Source organism: Onychomys torridus, chromosome 3 (assembly GCF_903995425.1).
Source record: "Onychomys torridus chromosome 3, mOncTor1.1, whole genome shotgun sequence".
Lineage (NCBI taxonomy): Eukaryota > Metazoa > Chordata > Mammalia > Rodentia > Cricetidae > Onychomys > Onychomys torridus.
In genome coordinates this window covers 33,131,310-33,148,979 of record NC_050445.1, presented here as the reverse complement: position 1 = coordinate 33,148,979, position 17,670 = coordinate 33,131,310, and the positions used below count along the sequence as shown (strand labels likewise).

The 17,670-nt window shown below is 44.5% G+C and overlaps 1 protein-coding gene across 9 annotated transcripts in view; it reads right to left on the bottom strand.

Moving 5' to 3' along the window:
* Positions 1 to 17,670, bottom strand: part of Dgki (diacylglycerol kinase iota) — a 452,799-nt gene that overhangs the window by 264,962 nt on the left and 170,167 nt on the right. The window lies entirely within an intron of this gene.

Sequence of the window (17,670 nt, the reverse complement as noted above, 5' to 3'; positions counted from 1 at the left end):
GTAACATAAATCAAGCTCTTTATTCTGTTACCTCAGTTTTAAGAGTTACAGCTGAACAACAAAAGCATTGTCCTTAAGTTTTCTAACTCTTCCATACTTTTCTTCCATTTCATTTGCACTGATGAGGGACAGAGGCAACCTTCTTACTTATGTCTTATGTATGAATCAAGCATTCTGTCCTTACTCTCCGAGGCTATATCTCAATGACTGGCCGTTTTATGCTTCTGTTCTAGGCACAAATACACACTGTGCGGTTTGGGTTTCTACCCATACTGTCAGGAGGGAGATTACAAGTCTGGATTCACACCCAGGAAACAACAACATGAACAAGAACAGCAATAATAAAGAATAGCAACAAGGACAGCAGGAGCCGCTGGTAAGATTACAGGTCTTGCTCTGTCCTCATGGCACTTCACAGATGGTAATTCACTTAACTCTTACAGTCCTATGAAGTAGAGACAGCCCTATCCCTGCTTCACAGATGAGAGAACCCCCACACACAGTGAATGACTTGTCCACAGTCTGCCAGTTGGGGCACAGCACACCCAATCTGTCTGGCTCCTAAGCATCATAAAATGTGGCCCTGATAACCTTGGACGCATGTGTAAATTCACAGTGCAAATCTTTCTGTGGTCTAGCTCATCTCCAACAATTAAAAACCCGAACATGGTGGAGTTAGAGAAATGACTGAGTTGGCCCCTGATGTCATCGGTGCCAGCATCATCTAGGGGCACTACTAGGGATGTGCAGAGCCCCTACACAGACATGCCTGAAGAAGAGCTGCCTTGATAACTCTGGTGGTAGTAAACAACGTGACAGGAAATGCATTATGCTACATGTAAGGATCTTAGACATTCTAAGTACTAAAAATACTTAGTTTCCCCAACAGATCGTCTTTAAATCAGTGTTTCCTTCCCTAAGATGATGAACTGGAATCAAGTAATTAACACATCATTTGGTGGGTCAGTTGTTTTTGTTGTTCATGTTAAGACACAGTTGTTTTTGAACCTTGTACAAAAATATATAATTTTTAAAAACTAAATATTACCTGAACATCAAACACATTTTGAGCATAGAACCACACAATAACAAGAGACTACCAAAGATCCCAGGTGGGAAAGGCTGGGAGTCCCTGTACATTTGGAAAGCATCAACATAGACTGCTGGTGACCTGTGTCTGGTGAGTAACCTGCTGAGGAAGGACAATGGAACCCAGTGGAGCAGACAGGTGAGGAACACACATAACACTGCTGTTGTGGAGAAAGGGCCCAGGAGAGATGGACTGCAGAGCCCTGGGGATGCTGGGGGAGGCAGGAGGAAAGAAAAGATCACCCTCCAAGCCCCATTATTCCTCCATAGTCCCATCAGGCAACAATGCTAGACATCAGCCTCTGTAAACAGCAGTGATAGCTGTGTCACCAGCTACCAGCGTAGTGCACAAAACAGTGCAACAATAACACTGGTAGCTGTGTTTGTGGACTGTAAACGTGTAACCCCTCTCTGGCTTTGATCCTCCTAATATGACATAGAACAATAAGTATGTTTGGCAATTAACTGACTTTTCCAACAACAAAAGATAAGGGAAACCAAGACACCTAAGATGCTATTCAAAGTGTCTTGTTCTATAACTAAGGACAGAAGGAGGAATAAGGAGGAGGAGGATGAAGAGGAGGAGGAATACACACAGCCATGAGAGGAAGAGTGTGGAACAGTAGGAGCAGCAATTGTAGCAATGGTAGTAGTCACAAAAATAGCAGCAGCAGTAATAAAATTTGATTGCAAATTTTCATAACTAGAATGCTCTTAAACAAATGGCCACTGCCCCCTCTTTCCTATGGATATCCTGGTCAGATCTCTGCATGAGCACCACCTGCAGAAAGTGCATGTGATACTTGAGTCAAGAAGCCAAGGAAACTGGAGTTGATACTTGTCCATGCCCATCCCCATCCCTAACAGATTATACCATACATGTGCCAGGCAATGCTACTCAAAATGGGCTAATATTTATGGACTTAGGATATCATATGGCTTGGAAAGCATCCTCCCTAACAATGATTCCTACCTTCTTCTGCCACTGTATCCTCTGTTCTCTTTATTTAGTCTATAGAGTACCAGGAATTCTAAGAACCCACCATATCTTAGAGGAATTAGCAGGCTCCTAGGCCACTGGGGTTGGACTCCTTCCTCATCATTCACTTTGGACACCAGAAACATCACAACCATCCCTCTTTAGCTTTTATGTTTGGAAGAGAGACTACATCCTCTTATCTCTACATACTACATAGTCTTGTATTCTCTCTTAAGTGTTATTCCACCTGGGCCTGTCAATTACCTGGCCGTGAATCCACCTCTCAGGAAAACAGATTCATCTGAATGCACATTAAGGAGATGGGAGGAATAATTATCCCTTTAATGAGATAATGTACTTCTCAGAAGCCTCTCCTCTGATACAGCTACTTATCACATGGTGCACTACTAAGCCTGTGCACTTTCCTGAGTTCTAAAACCTGAGACTACCAAGTATAGCTTTTTCTTTACTTCCTGTCTTTTTCAGATCCTGTCCAGAAACATAAATGTGCTTTCCCTAATGCTCACTCCTACCATGCAGCTGCTTGCTGACCTCCACTGCAAAACAGGCCGGTTTTCTCTCTTCCTATTCTCCATTTTCCTCACCCAGGCAGGTTTAGAGTTTGTTTGTCCTATTGTTTTTCACACAAATTCTAGTAAAATTGCCCTCTGGTTTTCTTCCAATTCCATTTCTGAATTTGTTTTTATTAATGAAACAAATACAATACCTATACAAAGAAACTCTGATTTCTCTAACAATATGTGGAGGGTAGGAAGGAGAACATGAGCTAGACTCCAGAAGTCGTGTGTACTCACTGAAACCAGAATGCACACCCGCTTCTTTCCTCACTTTTCATGTCACAATGCTGAATCAAAATCATTTCTAGAACAAGGGATCCTGGTTTATGTTGGGAAACCCTGCTGGTCAGAGGTTGCAGTCTACCATGGCCTGGCAACTCTTTCCAAGCAAGGCAACATGGAGGACTCTCTCCAGGTGGAGGGCTTCCTGCCCTTTATCTGACCTTGTGTGGAGAATGTCTCTAGGCCCAGAGGTCTGATTTATCTCCAGTGTGACCCTTGACACAGTTCCCTACAGACCAGATGCTTCCCCGTGCCTCCCATATGGTAATTAGACATTATGTGAGGAGCTTTACAATAGGACCATGCTTCCACATATGATAACTAAGACTTGTACGAGGAGCTTTACAACAGGAACAACAGGGGCGTGCTATTTAATGTGAACTAGGTGAAGCCTCAGCCACTGTCCCCAGCCTTTCTGTCTCCCCTCACTCTGGAGTAAACTTGAGCTGTCTCCCAGAAAGGTTTTGCCACCCTGTTCACAAGCCTTACAGAGCTCCATCTCTGCTTCTGCCCCTTTGTCCACACATACTGGTGGCCAACAGATCTTGAAGAAAAAGGGGACCCCACAGTTTACAAGAGTGTAAGAACCACAGGGTTAATATATATCTTCACTCAGCTTTCTGGGTTATGTAAATACACTAACATCATTCATCTTAATTAATTCAAGTATGAAAGTCCATGGAAAACAACACATAAAATAAAGTGCTGTAACTCCTAAGGCTAATTGCATTTAAATAATACAGAATTTTTAAAGACCTTCTTAAAATACATTACATGCCTCTGGGTCTTTTGATGGAGAATACCCAAGTCATGATCTGAACTCCCATTCATGACAATAACATAATGCATTGTACAACAAAAATCAGCCCATTTCCCTTATCCTCTGACCAGAGCTCCTTGCAAACAAACCAATGCTCCTGGTGCAGTCAGCTTCCTAAGCAATAGGTTCTAAACAGCTATAAAGTCAGGTAGTTCATGATTCCAGCCCTGGTGGTTGCTCCTCCTTATCATCTTGATGGGAGATGCACCATGAGGTGTGTCTGTGAGGATGTTTACAGAAAGGACAGTAGGAGGCAAAAGCAGAGATGCCTGCCTGCCTGCCTGCACCTTTTTCTTCCTGAAAGCATGTGTTCTGAGCTGCTGCCACCATCCTCTTTTAACATCAGATTCCAGCTTCTTTGACTTTCTTATGTAGACAGCACCAGTGACTCTCCAGGGAGCTTCTAGGTCTCTGCATTGTGAACTGTGCAGCCACTGGGAACAGCATCCAGGCAACCAGTGTCAGACTATCTACCCCCTATCATGTGAGCCAATCTAATAAGTCTCCTTCCATAATACATATGTAAGAGAGAAGACAAGAATGTGTAGTGTATACACACACGCACACCCACACATGTTCTATTGGTTCTGTTCCTTTAGAGAACCTTGCCTGATATAATAATCAAATATGAAACTAAGGCAGTAAGTTCTCAATTACAGTCCAAGGTCTTTTTCCACGGTGGTAAAGAACATGGTTTTATTTCCTCCATTGCTAGAAGCTGTTTCAGTGAATCCAACATGTTAACTGCCTACTTCGTGGTTTATGTGTTAAGACTTTTCCAGGCAAATATCTGAGAGGGAATAGTTTAAAGGAGGAAAATTTTATTTGGGTTCATGGCTTCAGGGCTTTCATTCCATGGTCCCATGGAGAGCTTTTGCTGAGGCAATGCATCATGGCAGGGAGGCTTCGTGAGACACAGCTGCTCACTTCACAGCAGCCAGGAAGTGGAGAGAGGAGAAGAAACATACACTCTTTAAAGGCACTGCCCTTAAACTCTACTTCCTCCACCTGAGCCCTACCCACTAACAGCCCATTTGGCAAGCCCTCTCATACTCTAACTGCTTCTCAAAAGCAGCTCACATTCGGCACTCCAGCCTTTCAGTGGAATACCTCACATCCAGCCTTCGACAGTTTACCTGTCAGAATGTTGGTGTTAGGATTGTTGAAGCTCATTTGACACAGCTGGAGAGCAAGCTGCTGGGCAGACACGGCTCAAAACATAGAAGTCCTGCTCCGTTATGCTAAACATCCTTGATTGAAATTTTAAAACGAATACAGGAACACAGTTTGAATCTGAACCGCACTCCATGGGCTCATGTGTTGGATGCTCAGCCTTCAGTTTGTGGCTTTTAAGGTTGTGGGACATTTCTGAGGTAGGACCTGGCTGGTAGAATGGAATCACTAGGGTGAGGCCTTTGACTCCACCTCTGGCTCGTCTGTTCTCTCCAGTTCCTGGTCCACCACCGGTGTAAATAGCCACCAACACAGACTCCTGCCACCGTAGACTGAGACACTTCACTGACAAACTGATTTTTTTTTTGAAACTTTGAACTAAATCAAACCTTTCTTCAGGCACTTTTTGTCACAACAAAATTGTCACAAAATTATCCACACAATGGGAAATACAGCCTCAGTACGTCACATATAGGAATCGAGATGGCTTCCAAACACATTCACACTCCCCCAGCAAAAATGTCATTGAAGCCAATATTTCCTTCAGTTTGATAAGTGATGAATTGAATCAAGTATAAATAATTAACAAAGGATGTGAATGGTTGTTGTTTTTATGTGGGGGTCCCTTTATTATAGAACCTCACACAAAAACATGACTTACAAACTAAAGATTGTCTGAGACACTAAACACATTTTTGTTAAATTAAAATGATAAAGAATGTATGGATTTGCTCTCATCTGTGAATTTAAAGGCTCTAAGGACTTGCTGCTCTAAACATCAAGTAGGTAACCTCCATTCTCTTAATAAAGGTTTCCTTCTTCTGCCCTTGCTGGTATTCAAATGAAGCCCAGGAATCTGTCAGTGTGTGGTGGCAAGTGGCACAACTGTTAACGTAAGTCTGACAACAAGTACGTGGTTTATATCCCCTTGAATCTCACTTTGGCATGGGTGGGGTGGGAGTGGGAGGGGGTGCGCAGGACATGATAGGATGACTGGAAGGGAAGACGCATGCATGCCCAGTGCTGGCTTGACACTCTATCCATTCCCATGCAGCAAGCTCTGATGCCACTCAGTGCAGGAACAGCTCCTCTTGTCCAGTCAGGAGGAAAACTGCCTGGACCCCAGCAGCTGGTCCCCATCAGTTAGTTCCTCAGCCCCTTGGCCCTCCTGGATTAGAAACAGAGAGAGGGTCGGAAATCAAAGAGGAAACAGCAAGCCAGCCAAACAGCGGTTCCCACGCCCCACCCCGAAGACCCCAAAACCTAGCAGTGTTAGCACTGGTGTGAGTGGGGAGCAGACTCACTCTCGCATAAGGCTGGCCTGGTCCTCGTCCTCTCTGAGGCAGAGGCTAAAGGAAGCCTGGTAAGTCTTTAGAGTGTCAGGAATGCGGTATCCTTTAGAGGAACTCCGCACCTCTGGGTAACATAAACAGAATTTTGTCACTGTACGATGCAAGGTAAACAAAACCAAGAGTTCTTTGATTTATTTTAAAGTCTAATTAGGAGAAATGACAAGCGTACTTGTGGCAGGTCCTGTTTCTCTGGGGGACCTGGGATGCAATCTGCAAATTGGCATTGGGAAAAATGAAGACGAACACTATCTGAGCCCCAGCTGAAATTCTATCATCGCTCATGATGTCTCCTCCTGTTTACTCACACAACCCAGGACATTTTAGACCAGCCAGGAGGGTGGTCAGCTGGATTTCCAGCATAGCCTGATTAGAGGAGCTCAGGCCATCACTTTGTCTTTGTGTGACAATGGCACCTCAGGACCTCAGTCAAAGGACCACTTTTCCTCAGGAGTCTGACTCATGTGGCAACTCAGATTGCCCTACAAGTTTCCAGATGACTGGCCCTAAGTTAGTGGTTTCCAGGACTCATCCTGAGTCATACTGGCCACGTTAAAGAAGAGGTCTTCATCTATCATCACTATTAGGAAATGTTCTCTAGTGAGGGACTGTGAAGGCTATGTCCCTCAGAGACAGCTCTACCAAATACCATGGATCCTAAATGATACCCCAAATACCTCAGAATATCTGAAAGCAGGGACAACTGGATACTAGGTGGAAAATTAAATGGGTGCACCAAATTCCTCAGGCCATGTCCCGATATATAACAATGTACCTGAATCCCTCCATGCCAGTTATTGGCAGCCATGATGGTCTAATAGGCCCTACAGAAGCAATTTCCCCACGTGGCTATATATATCAACCGTTTAAATACTGACTTTTCCAAACAGATCATCACAACCACCATCATGTCTGCACAACAGTGAAAGGCTACACATGCTCTAAAGAGAAAGAAATCCCCATTCTCTGAGAAAACTGGTGATACACAAAAGAAGGAGAAAAAAATGAACTTGAGAAATAATGTCATTTAACAGGGCAGAGCCACGCTGAGGCTAAGTGTTAAAGGAATGGCCTGAAAAATAAAAGCTGTCATATAGAAGAGAGAAGGGGCTCAGAGGCTGGATCTCTGAGAAGGAGCCAAAGGAGACAGTGGAGTCTTGATTTCAGCCTTCAAAAAATGGAGACATTTGGAAACTCCAGTAGAGGAAGACCTCGTCTTGTTGTGTAGGAACACTGTTGTCTCCTAACAGGAGAAGAGGGCAGCCCTGGTGTGTCTGCTGGGTACAGTTGCTGGGCTCATGGGGGTCCATTTCCATGTGTAATCAGACACAAGGTTTGGTGGCTGGATCTGAAGTGGGGGGAGAGGGGTAAGCAACCCAGATGGGGGAACAGCAAGAGGGAAGACAAGCTCAGAGGCATGAGGACATAGGGATGTTTGAGGAGAGGCCAGGGTACCAGTTTCAGGTAGCAGAACACATTCAGTGGCCATGAGTCCAAGCACCAGCAGCAACCAGACTGTATGGGGTCATTCAGATAATAGTTAAAATATTGTCCTTATTTCTTAATGAAAAAAGTCGACTATGGGGATGAGTTAGAATAGGTGATCAGGCCCTGGTCTAGAAATGGAAGAGAAAAGCAAAACAAGGGGGTAAACATTGTGACAGATACTTGTGATAGTCAACTTAATTTTTAAGAACAAGGTTTCTTTTGACTCAAGATTGCAGACTTCTCAGTCCTCAGGCCTCTGGCCCTGCTGCTTTGGAACATGCTGTATCATAGCTGGTATGCACAGTGACGATGGCTTCTGGGGAACAGAGAAGACACAGAGGAGCCAGGACTCTTCAAAGCCACATCCCCAGAGACTCCTCTTCCTCCCATTAGAACCATCTCCCAAAAGTTGTACCACCTCCCAGGAGAGGCAAGGGCTGTGGTCCAAACCTTTAACATGAGCTGTAGGGGGAAATGGTGGATTCAAGCCACAGCCATGATGGAGCATAAAGGCGCTTTCCAGTCCACCCAAGGTTTCCACTCAAGTTGACATTGACCTCTCACACTTCCAGCCTGTTTTTCAGTAGAACAATCAGCAATCCAGGATGGCCGCCTCCCACACTTCGGTCAACTTTTCTATGAAGTATACCTGGCTGACTGCCTATTTAACAGTTTCCTCCTAGGCTGTGGCTGAATCACCTTGGAGTACTGTAATAAATCCCTTTCCTACGCACTTCCTGCATAGCGCTTTGTTCTGAGGAGCATGAGCCAAAGCACTCAGCTTGTGAAGTGTTTGTGTTCCCAGAGGCTCTTCTGCTGAGTAGTAGCCTCAGGTATCCTCAGAAACCTTGAGCTAAGCCAGGAGCCCACCTGAGCTGATATATACAGAAGGACAAACTGCATGGCCTCCTAAGAGACACAGAGAAAGAAGAAAAACACCTTCTGGACATTGTTTGGATGTATAAAAGGTGCATCATTTCCACAATACCCAGTATACTTCATAATTCTCATCTGAAAAGAAAACAGCCCAAATCTTAGAGCAGACAGCCAAGGGAGGCAGGGCGCTGACTGTGAGGAAAAAAGGGGGTACATTTCTTCCTCCTGGGAAGCAACCAACCCGGACTCACTCAGGAAGCAATCATGGTAAGGACCAGGTTCCTAGAACCACATTGATTCAAAGCTGGAGCAGACAGTTGGCTAGAAAGAGTGGCACCCCATCCTGTCTTCATACTCAGTGTCAGGAAAAGCTACCATCAGAACAGGGGAGAGTTCTTCAGGATGGGTCAAGTGAGATATGTGTCTCAGCAGCTGATCTTGTATTACAGTCTCACTCTTTGAAGAATGATTTAGGAGTGATTTGTGTTAGTGGAAAAAGAGTGATAAGTACATTCACACACTGCAGGATATTTTGACGAGTAACAGACCTCATTTTTTACAATGTGATATAACATATACATATAGTAGGCTATATCACATTTTGGATAAGCACATTCTTTGATGTTTATGCAATATGAACTTGCCTAATAACTCATTTGTTTTCAGATCAGATCCACGTCATTAAACAAGACAAAACTGTGGTGCAGCGTTTCCCTGGTAGGATTTGGTAGAAAGTCACCACATGGATTCCGTCAGTCTCTATTGTGGAACTCAGTCAGGTGACTGCTGCATACCACTGTCATTTTGTAAACCCCTACCTAAAATTTAGGTCTAGTCATGGAGACATGGAACAAGCATAGACTTGTCAGTGTACCTTGCGAGCAGTGTAGAGTGGCCCATAACTGCGTGAGCTGTCACCGCTGAATATAGGATGGCGACAGAGTTGGAGATGACTGAAAGGGACACTTGCTTTCTGCTCCCCTCCACTGACTGGTCCTAGATTGCTGCCATTCTTAGCCCTTCTGCCTCCTCTCACACAGTCACAACACAAGGAAAGGGATTTCATCCCAGTGAATTCAAATCCTCCAAGAGCATCGTTGCATTCCTACTTCTTCACCCTACCTCCTCTCTTGCCAAGGCTGTCTCCTATTCAATAGCCACGGTTACTGGCTGTCTCTGGAGGTTGCTGCTCTCTGCTCTTGTTTATCCCCTACAGCCTTCAATTTGTTTGTTGTTTCTTTATTCTCCCATATTTGCTTCTCTAGGCTTCCCAAAATACCCCAGTTTACAGAGCAATGGGCAGTCACTAATTTAAACGTTGGCACATGCAAACTTTTACTGTGTCTCTGGCTCTGTCACTGCTGGTTTTGTGGCTTTTCTGTTAGAGTTGGACTCTCTATTGAAAGTTATTTGTGTAACAGAACACAGCTGTGATATAGATTATAGAGAGTCAAATGAATTGATGGCATATGCACAAAATGGTGTATGTACATACACATATATATGATTATGACATGCAAACACCAATAAATAGGTCTGACAGAGTCCCCAACACACACACACACACACACACACACACACACACACACACACACACACACACACACACACATTTAAGCACATTAATTAAAGATATAATTGATAACGGCTACATGTATGTATTACAAAAGTCATAAGGCACAGAGGTTAATGGGAAATGGTGTCCTGAGGTCATCTCAATGGTTTTCTCACTTTCCAGGGAAGTAGGTTGTGGACATAGCAGAGATAACAGCAGATCCAAATGATAAGCCAAAATTGAGCAACAAGAATATGTTTTAAATAGTTAATATTCAAACATGCATATAATGTGCTTGGATCAAATCCACCCCTCATTCCCTCCCCTTCCATTCCTCCTCATCTCTCACACCACTTTTCCCTCCCAATTTCATATGATCTCTCCCTCCTTTTTTTTTTTTTTTTTTTATAAACATCCAGTGAGTCCACTTAGCACTGGCTGTAAGGGCATAGTGTAGAACCATCTACAGGAGCCTCTCCAGGGCCATTTCCCTGAAGGAAATGGACTCCATCCCTGCCCTGCCACCACCACCACCCCAGCACCCATCACTTGCCAACAGCTGATAAATAGGGGTGGAACTTCATGAGCCCCTCCATCATCCATGCTGGGAGTTTGGCTGGCTTGATCTTGTACAGCTGTTGTGCATGTAGCTCCAGCCACTGTGGATTCCTATGTAACTGAGCTGCCATCCCCAACAAACACTGATTTGCTACAGACATCTCCTTCCTCTGTCCCTCACAATGTTTCTGCCCCTTCTTCTACAATGATCTCTGAGCTTTGGTGGGGGGTGGATGAGACAGGTGTCCCATTTAGAGAGGAGCACTCCACAATCTCCTATTCTCTGTACATTGACTAGTTGTGGATTTCTGTGTTAATCACTATCTAAGTGGAATCTATGCCTAGTACTATTAACTGAGGGAAAGATGGTACCTAGCTACTAGGCCTTAGTATTATTGTTATGTTAAATGGCATTCTTAACAAATTGCCCCCTAAGTTTGTGTCTTCATAAACATAGAATGGTACATTTCTCAATCTTCATCGAAGAGAATTATTTTTGTAGCAGATGGTGATAATGTAGAGACCCACAACCATTCCATATGCAGAGAGAGTAAGAATATTGTTTACAATCTACTGTTCTGTGCCATTGGCATGAAGAAACTCTGGAAAAGGGTAAGAGCAACTCTGTGCACTTGGCCATTGTCTGGGTGACATGCAAACACAACACTGAGTTGGATGCAAGTTATCTATATCATCAAGGGACAGTATTATATAATATCAAACAATAACAGAGCTGATTCATGTAAACACACACCTACATACAAATACAGACATAGTCCCAATCTAAAATTGTCACTGCAGGAGAGATGGCAGTTACTCAGAGCCTCAAACTACACACACACACACACACACACACACACACACACACACACACACACATGTGCATGTGGTTCAATATAAAAGTTTAATATAAAGGTATATTAGCTGTACAAACATACAAGAAGAAAAGATTTCAAAGCTGTGAGTATGCTTAGGATGTGGTTTTTACTTTTACCTTTCAGTGCATGAAGACTTCAGGGTATGACCATCCTGCAGGGTCATTGTTAACAATCAGAGATAAGCACAAGTCCTAGGAAAACCGCAAAGCATCGTGGTGCCATCTCTCAAGTAATTTTCTATGGAACACTGAGATCCTGTGAGACACTGACACATGCTCTGAGAGGCCAGCCAAGGGTCCCACAATCTTCCCTCCACTCAGAGAAGAAGCAGCTTTAAGCTTCCTAAAGCTGATAGACATCTTAAAGGTGTTTCGTGTTTTATAAACAGTAGCATTTATGCAAATAACATCCCCTATTATATTTGCATGTGACTTTAGTCTTCTCTAGAATATGATTTGGAAGTAAAATAGACTGTGCAAATGGACAATGGGACTCCTGATCCAGTCACCTAAGTGACTAAATCTTAATGTACCCCAGATGTCACATCCTACTTATCCTGTGTGAAGCAGGCTGATCAGCAGTGCATGGGGGGGGGGTATTCTGTACAAATCACAACGGTAACACCCATCGTGATAACTGTGGCAGTAACAATGGTTGACAGCCACTGTGAGAGGACCATCCCTGTGCTATTCTACACATACAAACAGATGATCCCATTGAAATGCCCAGCCCTCATCCACCAGACACACAAAGGACAGTGTCACTTCCACTCATGGGGGACTCCACTTTCTCTTCCCACACAATTCCACTGCCAAGGGTAATCAGCAGCGGAGCGGCTGTCTATGAAAATCTTTCTATAAACCATTGTTGCTGCTGGCCCTGTTTTCCCTGAGTCATTTTGATTCATCGGACCCTCAGTATCCCAACAGAGGAGTGGCCTCTGGCAGACAGCAGCTTTGGCAAGTCCCTGGATGAGTTGGCTACAGACTGGCACCCAAACAACCCCAAATGCTGGCTTTGCCTCCTGGACACTCCTGCCGCACAAACACATGACTCCTTCTGACAGCTTGCACCCACTGCAGCCGAGCTGCCTGCCATCTGGGTGTGGATCATCAATCTGCCATGCTGGACAACCCAACCTTTGTGTGTGGGCCCCAGAGCAGAGCACATGCAGGTTCGCTCCTAGGAGAGTGGAGGTGCTCAGTGGTGAACACCCGCCTGACCTGAATCCATAGCAGGAGGAAAAGCCCCCAGCCATGCGTGCTAGGCTCTGATTCTTTCATTCTTCTTACTGGTAACATACATACTGTTACATAGCAACATAGCAGGAGCTCTCCTCTTCTTGAGATGAAACAGGTTTGTGATCACTGGTGCGTGTGTGTGTGTGCGTGTGTGTGTGTGTGTGTGTGTGTACATTTGGAGGCCAACTTGAACCTCGGGTATCATTTCTCAGAAGCCATCCATCTCGGTTTTGAGCCTCAGGTCTTACACTGGGACCCAGGGCTCAATGATTATCAGAGATTGGCTGGCAACCTGGAGGATTCTGCTTGTTTCTACCTTTTCTTTGCTAAGATCACAAGGGCATCCACCACACCCAGTTATTTTTGTTTGTTTGGTTGGTTGGTTGGTTGGTTGGTTGTGTTGGTTGGTTGGTTGGTTGGTTGGGGTTTTTGTTTGTTTGTTTGTTTGTTTATTTTGTTTTTTAACATAAGTTCTAGGGAATCAAACTTAGGTTCTCCTTCCTGCAAGGCCAGCCCTCTACCAACTAAGAGATCACCCCAGACTGCTCATTGTATATTTTAAACACCAGAAAGAGAAAAGTCTCCTTTACATATGACAGATGGTGGCTGCCATTGCAGTCTTTTTCCAAATCTACTCCAAGAACCCAAGGCCATCCCTGTGCACAGAAATCACAGTACCCAGTGACAGAAGTGATGAGGTGTCTGACCTTCCCAAAAAAAGACACACTTGGTGAGATGTGTCCCATAACGGGACACTTTGATTGTTGCACATGGTTGCTCCACCTGTGGCCTAGTGAAAAGACAAAAATCACACATGGGAACAAAATGAAGGTGTCGCAGTCCCAGGAGGAGGGCCATACAGACTCACGTTAAACATTAGACCTTGTTAAAAGCCAAGTCTGACAAAATGTCCAGCTGTTGTATTGAAATCAATGGCACTGAAGGAGGAGCAGGAGAGCATGGGGAGAACGAGAGCAGGGACATGTGAACTCACTCAGTCATTCTGTGATTCTGACACTAGAGGCAGTCACTACTGCTTCAAAGAGGAAGCCAAGACTCAGAGAAGCCAAGCAGGTCTTAGGTATCCATTCAGGGCTTCTGGCGCACAGACCTGTGTGCCGCCACCTCTCAGCCAAGCCCTTGTCACACAGCCTCCCCAGCGCAATCTAGTCACTTGTCAAATTATAAGAAACAATGGAAATGGCTGAGAAGGAAGGTCAGGTGTCACAAGGCATATCGCTTTTCACCAGCTCTTACACATTAGGAAAGAACAGAGGAAAAAAAAACAGCACCCATTAGCCACCCCACAAAACCAGGGTGACATAAGCAGGCCTAAAAATAGAGGCAATATATCTGGTAAGCGCATTCTGAAGTCTGACAGCTCCTTTTCCTTCTCACTCAACCTACATGCACTCACTCACCTAACCATCCACCTCCGCCCCCTGTGCCTCACACCGACCTGCCTATCCAGAAGCTTTCTCCAAAATCATAGCCCCTCCACCTAGATCCTCAAGATTGCAAAACTGTCTTTCTTCATGAGTACCTGTGAGCCTGCATGCTAGAGGAGGTGTTTGTCTAGCTAGACTAGCTAACAGCTCACGGCATAGCTGTAGTGTTCATTTTGAGCAATGCCCTTAGTGCCACAAGATGAGTTGAAACACACACACACACACACACACACACACACACACACACACACACATTTGCTCTCAAAGTCATGGAGGTCAGAGTACAAAAGTCAAGGTGTCATGGCAGGCCAAGGCCCTTCTGAAAAGGAAGCCTCTGCGCGTCTCCCTGAGCTTCTGACAGCAGTTTTAAGGCATCATTATGCTTGGCTCATACCTCCATCAGTCAAGTGTCTACCTTGTTTGTTAAGTGGTCCTGTGTGTGTGTGTGTGTGTGTGTGTGTGTGTGTGTGTTCTCCTCATGAGGACACTCTTCACATAGGATTAGTGCGTACCCTCCCCTAGTATGACCTTATTCTAAAGGATTGCTGTCTACCATCATGTGATTCTCAAATAAGGTCTCATTAAGGAGTTCTGGCCACTAGGACATCCCTGTACCTCACAGGAGTACACAATGAATGCACAACCATCTGCCAGGTGCCAAAAGCAGTCTCCCTGACTAGCTCTGACAAGTGGCTCTCTACCCTAACAGTGCACAGCCTGCAGAGATGATCTTGCTACTTTATTCCCTGCACTGAAGACTCTCACGAGGCAGATCCGACCTGGGATCCATGACTCCAGAAGAACATAAATAAAAATTAAATGGCCATAAGTGGCGACACAGTTCATCACATCAGTTACTTTCTGCTCCTGAGATCAAATGTCATGACCAAAGGAAACTGACAGAAGGAAGGGTTCCTTTGGGCTGACAGTCCCAGGGGAAGAGTCTGGAGTGGCAGTGGAGACATGGCAGTTGGTAGCCAGGGCAGAGAGCTGAGCAATCATACCCCACACGGGGAGCAGAGAAAGTGAACCAGATGTGGAAAGAGGCTATAAAAAACTGAAGCCTGTCCTTGGTGACATGCTTCCTCCTGCAATGCTCCGCGTCCTAAAAGTTTCATAACCTCCCCAAACAGCACCACCAGCTGGGGACTCAGTGTTCAAAAACATGCGTTTATGCAGAACATTTCTTGTTCAAACTGCAAGCATTCCACCCTTGTCCTTGATAGGCTCATGGACATACCATAGCGCAACACACATTCAGTCCAACTTAGAAGTCCCTATGGTCTTTTTTAAAAAACAGTCTCAATACTATTTAAAAGTTCAAAGCCTCTTTTGAAACTAAAAATCATCTCTTAATTTTTGTTGTACTGGATAGTCTCATGTCGACTTGACACAGGCTAGAGTCATCTGAAAGGAGGGGAACAGCCATTGAGAAAATGCCCCCATAAGACCCAGCTGTAAGGTATTCTCTTAATTAGTGATAGGGGAGGGCCCAGCCCCTTGTGGATGGTGCCATCCCTGGGCTGGTGGTCCTGGTTTCTGTAAGAAAGCAGTCTGAGAAAATGATGGGGAGCAAGCCAGTCAGCAGCCCTCCATGGCCTCTGCATCAGCTCCTGCCTCCAGGTCCCTGCCCTGTTTGAGTTCTTGCCCCGACTTTCTTTGATGATGAACAGCAATATGGAAGTATGAGCCAAATAAACCCTTTCCTTCCCAATTTGTTTTTAGGTTATGGTGTTTCATCATAGCAACAGAAACACCTGTGAAAAAAATGACTTACTTCAACAGATAAAAGCACAGAATATACACTTCCATACCAACAGGAAGGAACATGGGCATAATCAGAACCAAAGGAAGACCAAAATCCAGCGGAGCAAACACCAAATCCTGTAGCTCCGTGTCCAGTATCAGGGGCTTCATATCAAAGAGTTTAAATAGCTCTGCCCCTTCAGCTTTGTTGCCTACCACATACACCTATTTCTGGTTATACTCCTTCTGTATAGTTCTACTTGGTATACAGCATACAGATCTGACATCTTGGGATTTCCACTGTAGCCCAGGCTTTACCTTCATAGCTTCATGCAATGGCATCATACAGCTCCTTGCAGGAATTCCAGCCCTGCCATATGTTGCCTGGCTTTAGTGGCTCTCTGAAACCACAGAGAAAGAATCCATGACTCTCTCATTCTTGTATCTTTCATGACTTAAAAAAAGCAAGTGCTACATGGAGGGCATTGCCAAGTTTGGATGACAACTTGGGAAGAACACTTGCTCCCCTGGGTTGTATTTATAGGAGCCTTATATTGTTTTCTAGAGATGGGAAACACCTTAGGCCTTTTCCTTTCCCAAGTTGGAAGGTTAGATGGGTGGGTCTTTCCCTGGGAGCACCCTTCCTATGCAGAATAGGAGGCTTTTCTTTAGTGGCAATAATCTCCTCAACAATTAAACCTTTTCTTCGGCACATGACCCAGTTAGAATATTAACGCTCTTTCCCTCTAAAGTCTGCACATTTTATATTTCCTTCTTCCCCACTTGCTGCCTTCTCATTGTAGACCTGCATAAGACTAATAAATAATAACCACACTAAAGACTCAATCTGATGCTGTCCAAAAACTTCTTCCACCAAAGAAACTGGTCCATTACTTTTCATTTAACTTCATACAAGTTCTTAGGTTGCAGGCAGAAGACTAAAATATCCAGTGAGTGGCCTTCAGCCCTGTTGCTAATAAAATCCTTGCTTCCCTCTGAGACCTCCAGTCCAGGCTTCCATAATCCACGTTACTGTCAGCACTATGGTCTTCCAGGCTTCTGTGAGGATGAACTGTTAAGCTCTGCTTATACTTTTGTAGTCCAAAGTTCCAAAATTTTCTTTCTCCAAAACAAAAGAAAAAAGAAAACAAAAAACAAATAAACAAAACACAGGGTCAAGTTCTTGACAGCAACAACCCCATTTCTGCATTAGTTACGTTTTTGTTGCCACAATAAGATACCACAGCCAAAGGCAACTTAAGATAGATATTTTGGCTTCTGCTTCCAGATGACTAGAGATCCATAATGGCGAGGAAGGCATTCCTACAGGAGGAGCAGGAAGCTGAGAGATTACATCTCCATCCTACCCACAGAAAGCAGAGAGTAAGCTGGAGGCAAGGCTATAAACTCTTAAAGCCAGCCCCATGTAACATACTTCCTTCAGCAAGGTTGCACTATCTAAACCTCCCCCAAACAGCGCCTCCAACTGGAGACTATTGGACTCAAGTATATGAGCCCATGGGGGACACTTTTTGTTCAAATTACAATACTTATTCACAATTGAGAATCCCTAATGCAAACTCCATAATAACATTTCAGATGTACAAAGA